Raw genomic sequence first — 10,382 nt, forward strand, 5'->3', positions numbered from 1 at the left:
ATACAGGTTTGTAGATAGGTCAACACATGTTTAAATTAATTGCATCAAAATAGTGTTGCTCACGGTGTCTAGTTAGGCATTACTCAATTGTCATGGTACACATGAGCTACATAGTAATAGTAGGTGGTGGTGATTTTGGAAACATACTCAATCTAAGAGAATGTAAATGGATATACTCACTTAACACCGTGAACCAGGGATTTAATGAACAAGAGGAAATAAACAGGCAGGTGTCTCTCCTGAAGGTTTAGTCTATCATGGCGAGTATGACTTAATCAGACATCACAGAAAAATCATTTTGGTGCAATAATAATTTTTAACATGCACTGATCTAATCTGCAGATTTGAGTAGGTAGACACCGCATTATTATGTAGCTCATGAAGGTTAGTGTACCATGACAATTGAGTAATGCCTAACTAGACACTGTGAGCAACACTATTTTGATGCAATTAATTTAAACATGTGTTGACCTATCTACAAACCTGTATATCATGCACTGTATTACTATGTATCTTTCACTGTGAAAGGTTTTTTGAAAAATCGTCTTTGAACAATTGTATGGATTTATATGAAATTGTATAGTTTTCTTACATTCTGCTTTAGAATGTAGATATGTCTAACATATGGAACTCTAAATGGACTATGCTCTCATATATTGTAATATGAATACAATGATCGGCAGTCCCAACCTAAAATGGCCGACACAGTAGGGGTAAGAATACATCCCTTATCTACAATGCAGCTATGCACCTAAATGGGCTGCCCACCCCCCCTTTTTTCCCCCCACTTGTAAATAGGACCTGATTAATTTCTATGAAAATTGAGGAAGCAGAGACATATTGCCTGCAGGATTTGACCAAACTTACAACCTAGATCCACCTTGTGAATAAGGTAACTTTTGTACTGAGGAGGCTCTATGTATGAATCACCATTACTATAAATTGGTCCAGTGACCATTTCTGTTATATTTTTAGGTAGTAATTCCCTATCTCTGGGTGTGAGATTGAAAACATCACCCTTCCCCTGCCACCTACACTGATTAGGTAAGAAAAAATCCACTCTATAGCCCATACTTTCATTTTGGCTATGCAACAGCCTTATACATATATTTAATCTGTTTCAGGGCCTTGCTACTCTTCTGGCTGCCCATACTATTAGTCCTGATGAAGACTCGCTGGCCAAGGTTTAATTTTTTCATAAGGCCTCAAAGACGAGTCGAAACGTCGACGCCATTTGAATCTTTGTCCTGGATGTTGTTATACACCTTTTTGTGTGCAATATAATTTTGGAAGCATTGTCTCCATTAGAAATTGTTTTGAAAATATCACACGCCAGGCCATCTGCAAATTGTTCATTGTATAAATGTATTGTTTGTGTATCCAAATTTGAAGTACTCTTCATTCTATGCTCCTTTTATATCTTTCTATCCTAACACGCTATATTCAGTTTCTTGCACATACTCTAGTTTGGGCAACTAAATTTCTTCTTCTGTACACTGAGATAGCCATAATTGCAATGAATTAAAATTGCCCTGGATTTATAATTATTGCTGTTGCTTTTTTGCTTTTTTGATTTTGATTGTATACATATTATCATTGAATGTGCTTGGGTTGATTAATTGGACATGCCCCATGACTAAGAGAAAGTGATCATAAAAATCTTTGAGTAGAAATAATTGTCTGAGACCATTGTCTTTGAATAGCATTTATTACCCGGGTCTCTTTGACGTTCTGGGTCACCCTATTGTCTTAATGGTTTCCAGAGAACACTGGCCAACACCATCAACATGGACAGTAGGGGGACTGGAAAACACGACTACACCTCCGAACACAGTTCACCCCTTAGCATCCTTCTAAATCCAGTTCAGCTGAAATGCTTACTTGTGTCACCATGGTGGTGTTTCACCAAGTTTGCTGCAGGTCAGTGCTGTGATTTTCTAGACACATGTGTGTTGTGTTATCATCCTACATCAGTAGAGGTAAGATACATTGTGATCGGTGTCTGCTGAAGAAGCTGCCACAATCCATTCAAGTCTTTGTAACTTTCCCTGCCTAACTCAGGTGAAACACTTCAGTCCCATGACAAGTAAGCCTTATGACTGAAATGCATTTACCAGAATGCTAAGGAATGGACTGCACCAGGAGGTAAAGAGGTGTGCTCCCACCCCCCTAATAACATCAACATGGACATGATGGAAGTTGTCACAGATCACAAAGTGCAGAACAATTAAATCCTTAGCAGTGTGCCCACAAGAGTCAGCATCACACCACATCATGTTAATTGGACAATGGTGACATTGTCACATTCACACACTTAAGTACTGTTGCACAGGGCTTTTCATGTGACTTGTGCGATTTGTGAATGTTTACCCACATGAACACCAGTCCCTGACAACATAACCATGCTAAATCTATTTTCCAAACGTACTTAGATTCTCCTGCATGAGCACAACTGATGCGTTCACAGTCCAGGCACCACGCATATAGGAACTGTTGCACAACATGTTCCTTTTGTGGCAATGTTCTCCTAACTCCCCCATATGTGGTTGTGGATAGTCATTTGTGGCCTCACATTCTAACAGTGAAAGCATACTTCAATAAGTGTGCATGTACAATGGACCTCTGTGTAGACAAGTAGTCGCTCCCACATCAGCTCGGAGACCTTTGAATTCCAAGTGTCTTGACTGCCCCGCGCAATTCAGTCACTGCTGAACACGGCAATCCCACCTTTTTGTCGTTGAACTGGCACACAAATTATTGATAGCCTCTGATACTGAAGGCCATTGCATGCTTTTTTTCAGTCTTTTCCTGTAGTACCACCGGGTGTCAATCCTCAAACTACCATTCTGCATTTAGCGGTTACATATCATTACTTTGTTTGTACAGCTGAGCGCTGGTTCTTAGAGTGCTCTCACACTATGTCTGTGGCCAGGCCGGGTCCGGTCAGTTGCTACTGTACCGTGACGTCATGCAACTTCTCTTTGAATGTGTCCCATTGGTTGTGCTGCGCATCAGTTATAGGCTAACGTTCCGCTATGCCTATTTCACCTGCCTGCAACCTGTCTTTACCTGCAGAAAATGTCTGTTTTAAGTGGGCCATGGCTGTCGGCCTTTCAAACCCATACCTTTCTGACCTGAATCATGAGCTGTGGGTGAGTCCTTTGTTGGTCCATGAGCAGGAGTGCTTCGGTGAGACACGTTTATGGGTTGCCTTTCAACATGTCAGACAGGCTGACAGCTGCAACTGTGTGTTTGCACAATGGCTCCTGTGCCATGCCTACATCAAAACTCTCCCAGGTTGCGATGGGATGCTCCTTTCAACCTCGTGGTGCAAGGAGCACATCTGTTCATTCATACTGCTGGAATGGATGGCAGTCCTTTCAGCTGAAGATGATTTGGATCGTCTTTTGGAACTGCTTGCCTTCGAAGCTGCCTGTGCCTTCTGGGATTCATAACTACTTAACAGCAACAGGTACTGTTGGCGAGTAATTACATTTCCGTTCACCTTTCTTCATGCCTCCTGACAAGAAATGCCATCCAGCTCTCTGACTTTAGCCCTGTCTGCAGTGGCTTTGAATATGCTGAGCTCTGCGGTCCGATTTGCTTGGTACCACAGGCCTGAGCAAGTGGAGGCTGTCATCTGATCATAGTGGACATTGTCATCTGGCATGAGCTTGGCTTAAATTATGCAGCTGTAGCGCACGAATAATACATGGCGTCGTTGTTTTGCAAATACCCAGGGCCCAAGTCGGGGGTACACACAGGTACACGGCATACCCCTCTCTTTTCGCGGGGTGGACACCATCCCCCTCTGTCAAGAAGTTGGTCCCCACAGAAATATGCGGAACTTGTCCTAGTGTACTTTCCAGACAACAGGACACGTTCAGCAGCACCTGCACGTTGACTGCTTTCCATTCCCAGCAGCAACGTACAGGCAGCGTGGGAGCCTTATTTCACCTCTTTTTGTTTGTATACGCTGACTGGGGGCCACCTTGAATCTTACATTTAATTGTGGATGCCAAAGAGGGAAACATAGGCACACAGCTTGCCTTCTCTTCACATGTACAAGAGAGGCATGCTTTTACCTTTGTTCTGTCCCTGTATATCAATACAGATATTGTAAGACTGTCATATGGCTTAGTCTGTCCCAGTATTTTCACAAATCATTCCAGTCACATAATTTTACTTCTTTCATAATGCGACATCATGATGTTGTGAGGTCATTTGCATTTTGCCTTACTTGTTCAGTCCCCCTACTTCTTATTATAGGACTTATGCCCTGCAAGTACGTTAGTATATGTCCGTCACAAGAGAATTGTCCACAGGCTTGCTCTCTGCGTGTTCCAGCAGTACTGTCTGAACATTTTGTCTGTGGTCGGAAAACATTGTCCCTTGTCATTGTGGTATGGTCTGGCTGTAGCACCCAACTCAACAAAGTCTCATAGCTGCAAGAGGACACAGATCCCCTTTAGATGTCATGGGAAGACGGGGTAAATGCCCCAAACTAGAAGAGAGATACATTCAGTCATGCAGGAGACACGGCAAATGTGATGTAAATTTCACCATATATAGGTTGAATTATGTGGTCTGCTGACAAAGCTGTCAAAAAAAATCCCTTTGGATTGTTTGATTAAAACATACCACGATTGCTCTCATACATCCTTCAACATCCCATTAGTTAGCACCAAATAGAGACAAAAAACATACTATAAATTCTATAAACTTTTACTTTTAGGATCCTTCTAGATTCAATGAATGTACAAAAACTTCTTTAAAAACATATGTATATCCAAAACACTCATTAAAAATATTTCATTACACAAACAGAGAAAATAAATCAACATTTTTAAAACCAATTTCAATGACCAAATGAATTAAGTAAACACTCCAAGTATATAACCAGGTATATTTGGCGACCCTGGGATAATATTTGATCATGTTCCTCCTTTTATCCTTAGCTATTCAGACAAGGTAATACTTGGGTGCTTTTCTTAACCAAAGCAAGCAACGCGTTTTGGTGGTATAATTAGATTCACCACCTTCTTCAGGCTTTAAGAATTTCATGCAATGTCTCCCACCACATATATCAGATAAATAGTGTGCACAAGGGGGTCTTTCTCTCCCCAAAGACTGTTTTCCTTTTCAGTGCTGTGACAACAGAAAATATGGTACTAGGGACGTTAATAAATACCTCTAGCATGTTCTTTTTCTTGTTCTTTTAGTAGACTCTGATTAAATGTATGTACCAATAAGGGGACTTGACCTCACTGGTTAAACTTCATTCTCACTTCGTATGATCTCAGCCACAGGAGCTATGGTCCTCAAAGCGATAGAGTTCCTATTATTTACCACGAAGCAGCGCTCCGCCACTACTGTGTAGGGGTTCTTCAACAGCCCGGCATCGGGGCTAAAGAGTCTCCTCAAGTGCTCCTGCCTAGTACACTAACCGATTTGTCTGCTGACAAAGCCCATAGACCAGGGACATCTCATACAACTCCTTCCTGCTAGGGGGGATATGCTCGTGTGTCTATGTCCAGAAGGATTATTGATGCAACATCATGCTTCATGTTAAATGGATATGTCACTGTGGTTACTGGTTTGGTACTCATGCATTCTCAACCTGTTGTGGCACGTATGTTGCATGCTTTGACACTGTAGTAAAAACGTCACATTTAAATCTGTTTCTTGTCTTCAACTGATCTACTTGTGTACAGGTGCTTAAATACCTCTGAGTGAGTTGGAGAGCTAGGTAAACAGTATAGCAAATGTGTCCTGTGTTAGGTGTGCCTCGGGTGCTCAATCCCTGCAAGCCCAAGTTCTATAATCCTGCACATAGTCCAGTATGTGTACATCATTTCAGAAACAATTCTCAGAGCTTGTGAGACAACAGCAAGGCACACAGACACAGTCATGATCACTCAATGTTAACTTAGACTCAACTTAATTAGTTGACGATGTACTGTTGATGCTGGTCAAGACCTTCTTCCTCACCACAGTCAACATCATTGGGCATGTGCGGATTGTGAGCGGGGGATGTTGCTATTCTGCCAGATGTAGCAGTCATAAGCCAACCCCGGATACTTTGATCTGATCCGCCTGGCATACCACTTGCGTGTTGATGTAGTGGTAATGCTTGCGGTTCCTATAGACGGGTTCACTTGCCTGTGGTGGAATGAGGCCAATGTGGGCACCATCAATGGCTCACTAAGAGAGGGACCTGGAATTTATATTTCACATGGTCGTGCACACTAACTACTGAAAGAGACTTTATATCAGAGGGGTGTGCAGTTCCTAACTGGACGTGTGGGGAAAAGGAGGTCTTTCTTCGTGATGCCTCCACACACCCCAGATGATGTCATGCTTCATCATTGGGCCTTGCTCCTCGTCGGGCCGGCGCTGCAATAGCCAACGGGCTCCCATACACAGGGCTCTTTGTCAGAGATCTTAGAAGAAGTCGTAGGGTACGTACAGGTGTGAGTGCTGGGCAGTGCATGGGTGAGTGAGATAAAAACAGGTCTAGAGCAATCCTACTCTGGTCTGGTTTATTTGCTCAGGAAGCTGAAGCCTGAATAGAAATGGTGTGGGTGTCCTGAACGGATTTAATGTTCCTAAAGTGCCGCCAAGGTGAAGTGGGTCAACATGTTTCGTGCCTCATTAGCCCCTAACGGGTCAAGTGGCACTTCATCAGGACAGGTAGAAACTAAAATGTGAAGGACACTGTAGGGGGTACCCTAGTAGGCTTGTACTGGGGTTAAGTAGACTTGGTGAGAAAGGGAGAAAAGGGGGAGAAAAAGGGAGAAAACGGGACAACCAAGTAGTCATTGAAAACGGAGCATGGGTCATTGCGCTAGTTCAACAGTTTTAAAGACAGCTTGATTTAAGCTGTGATGGAACATACACATGCATGTGCAACTTCGTGGATTGATTACACTTGTTGGAGGTCACAGAGTTTACAGGGGGAAATTGTAAAAGCTCTTTATTCATAAATTGCGGAAGTAAAGAAGGCAGTTGCATTATGCATAAGACTAAGTTCCATTGTTGATACAACCATGATAGAGGATAAGAGCTATTAAAACTAATACTAGTGATGGTAGCTGGTGTGATGTGATGGGTGGGAACGATTGTGCTTGTGTTGTGATCAAGCAGAGTGATCGTGCTCACAACATGGAACGTGCCTGTGCTAGTATAGGGAGTTAAATGCGCCAGTATATCAATTTAAATGGCGATTATTCATAAGTGAAGCATACAAATCTGCATCTAACCACCACTTACCGGCATCCCACAATACAGTACCCGCACGCACGGCATTTCTAGTTCCCCCGTTGTCATTTGGTTTTAATGATTAATCCGCCATTCAAATTGATGTACTGTCGCATTTAAATGTGTTTAGGCTCAATTGACCGAAAGCATACTCCGATAGTTAAGTAGGGTGCTGGTCATCAGTGTAAAGGCATCATACCACCCTCTAGCTCTAGTCTAGTTGCTGTGCTGAATGCGGATTCCATAGGAATAAGGTGGTTTTTGGGATACCAGTGAGCACCGCATTACCATAGGTCAGCTTAGACAGGACTAAGGATTGTACTACAGTCTTTAGGTCTTCAAGGGGTAGGAAGGGTTTGAATTGTTTTAGGTGTTTCAACAAGAAGAAGGCACTTTTTGCTGAAACATTAATGTTGTCTTTCATGCTCAGATTTTTGTCGTCTAATCCTGAGAGATTTGACAGAGTTGGAGATGGAAAGTTTGCAGCTACGTGCAGTTTAGTTGTGAAGCCAGTTGTGTATGGGATGGGACTTTCCATTATGTTGGATGAGGAGGAGTTCAGTTTTTTGGGAGTTTAGCTTACAGATGGTTGTTGGCCAGCCAGGATTGTTCCATTGCGAGAGTGTAGTTTGGTGCTAAATGTCTTTGGTGGAAGAGATTTTGATGTATAATTGGGTGTCATCTGCATAGATATGGTAGGCATTATTGGCTTGTTTTAGGATGACTGCGAGCGGTTCAATATAGAGGCTGAACAAGGCAGGGGATAGAATTAATCTTCGGGGTATTCCTTGTGGTACTGGTACTCTTGGTGAGGTGGATTTGTTCAGTTTGATTTGTTGCAATTGTTGGTTCAGTTGATGCCTGCCCATTGTGAGAGGGTGTTTAGAACAGTGTTGTGGTTACTTGTTGTGAAGGCCACTGAGAGGCAAATGAGGATGACGAGGCAGGCTTAACCATCAAGAGATCTGTGTAAGTCACCAAATATGTCTAGGATTGAAGTTACCTTTGTGCAGCCTTTCCTGAACCTGGCTTGGAAGGTGTTGTGAAGGTGGTATTTTTCAATGTGACTGTTGAGTTGTGAGAGCACATATCTGTTGATCATTTTGGCCAGTAGAGGGAGGTTACCTAAGGGTTTGTAGATGTTTACAGTCATTCTGCTTCTGGCTTTTGAGGGGGGTGACATGGCCAAGTTTGAGTGAGGCCGGCATTAAGCCACTCGAGAGGGAGGAGTTCATGATTTTCATCCATGTTGGGTAGATGACTTGTCTGAGGTTTTTGACAAGGAATGAGGGAAGGGGGTCTTTTATGTGTGATGTCAGCTTCATGAAGCAAGAATTATAGTGACTTTGTCTTCAGAGATAGTTTTGAACTTGGTCCACGTTGCATTGTATTTCCGTTGCATGGGATTGAGGTTGGTATTACAGTGCAATGAGGTGGAAGGTTTGGGTGGGTCACCAGTGGTTAGAGGGTTAGCAGTGGTGGGGCCATCACTGGTAGAGCGGCGTTATTGATAAGGGGTGGGGAGTTTGTGGTATCCAGTGAGGGTGCAATATTTGTTCTTTTTTCAGAGAAGAATCCAGTGAAGTCCTCACAGGGCTTGACAGAGTTGTCAGACCAGTGTAATGGGAAAGAGAGAGGTTTGCTTTTTATTGATGTTAAAAAGATCTTTGGGTCTGTTTCAAAAGTCGGGCTCAGAGAAATTAGGACGTTTCTCTGTAGATATCTTTTTTGTATTTCAGGCGTTCAGCACAGAGGAGGGAGAGATGGGAAGGCAAGGGATGTTGTCTTTGTTGAACCAGGATCTGGATGAGATTGTTCTTGATTTCTCGAGTTCTGGGGGGAGGGGGGTTGACATTGCCAAGCAGTTCTGTCATTTATGTGTTATAGTGGGAGGTGTGGTCCTCAGGGGAAGCAAAATTGGGTGAAGTAAGAATTTGAGAACTGATGATGTATTCTAACTTGGATTGGGCGATTTTGTGCAGATTTCTTTTCCAGTGGTTGGGGTGCTTAGTTTGAGTGCATAGCTTGGGTTGGTAGACATTGAGATCAAAAATAATTTTGTGGTGGTCAGTTCAGTCAGTGGGTAGGATGGGTTAGAGGTATATGGGATTGTTTTGGAGATGACTGTTTTGAAGGTAGAATCCTTGATGTGGTTTGCTATTTGTAGTGTCAGGTGAGATGATTATTTGCTTCGAGGAGGTTGGATAGAACTTGTACTATTATATCTCCAGCATCATTGAGGTGCAGGTTGAGGTCTCCTACTATAATGTGTGTGGAGTCCTGCAAGGAGTCTTGGGTTATTAGGTCTGTTAGATCCTCGTAGAATTGTTGTTTTTCACCTGGTAGGTGGTAGATGAAGTGAGATTTGATCAGTTTGGAGCCTTTGGGGGAGAAATGGCCTACTTGATATTCGAAGGTAGGGAATTTGGCTGTATGGGGGGTTTTATGCAGAGATCACTTTTGTGAATGATAGCTTATCCACCACCAATGCAGTCTTTGTGGCCACAGTAAAAGATTGAGAATCTTGTAGTGGTGTGTTGTGTAGTACCAATAAATCTCTTTAGGATCTGAGAATGTAGGCAACATAAATTAAGGCATTGGTGACCAGACTGATAACAGACACCCCCAGTGGATATGTCCGCCTTTAGACCAGCTAGCTCACAGTAACACCATAAGCCCCCTCACCTTCCCAAGGGGCAAATAGTTTCTGGCAACTATCGAACATGACAACCCTTGATGCTTTAGTGATCGTCGAAACACTGTGCTACTTTTTTGCTCAGTCACTCGTGCTCAATTGGTCTCAGAGAAATACACAGAATAAACGATGGGGATGTATTCAATAAGCATCTATTGAACCAGTGTCATTCAAGTATAAAATACGCTTGCTGCGGCAAACATTAGACAGAAACAGATATATATGATTACAAGCAGCAACAGAGTAAATAAACGGTAGAATTCTACCATGGTGCTAAAACAGTGAATATATGCAGGCATATAGATAATTGGCAGTAACCATGCGTACTCCTAAGATGCGAACCCTAGTTAAGTGTACCTAAGTGTACTTAACATGTATGTAGGCAACCCAAGGTCTGCACCACTATGTAATCCATAGACCTGCACTG

Source organism: Lissotriton vulgaris, chromosome 7 (assembly GCF_964263255.1).
Source record: "Lissotriton vulgaris chromosome 7, aLisVul1.2, whole genome shotgun sequence".
Classification (NCBI taxonomy): domain Eukaryota; kingdom Metazoa; phylum Chordata; class Amphibia; order Caudata; family Salamandridae; genus Lissotriton; species Lissotriton vulgaris.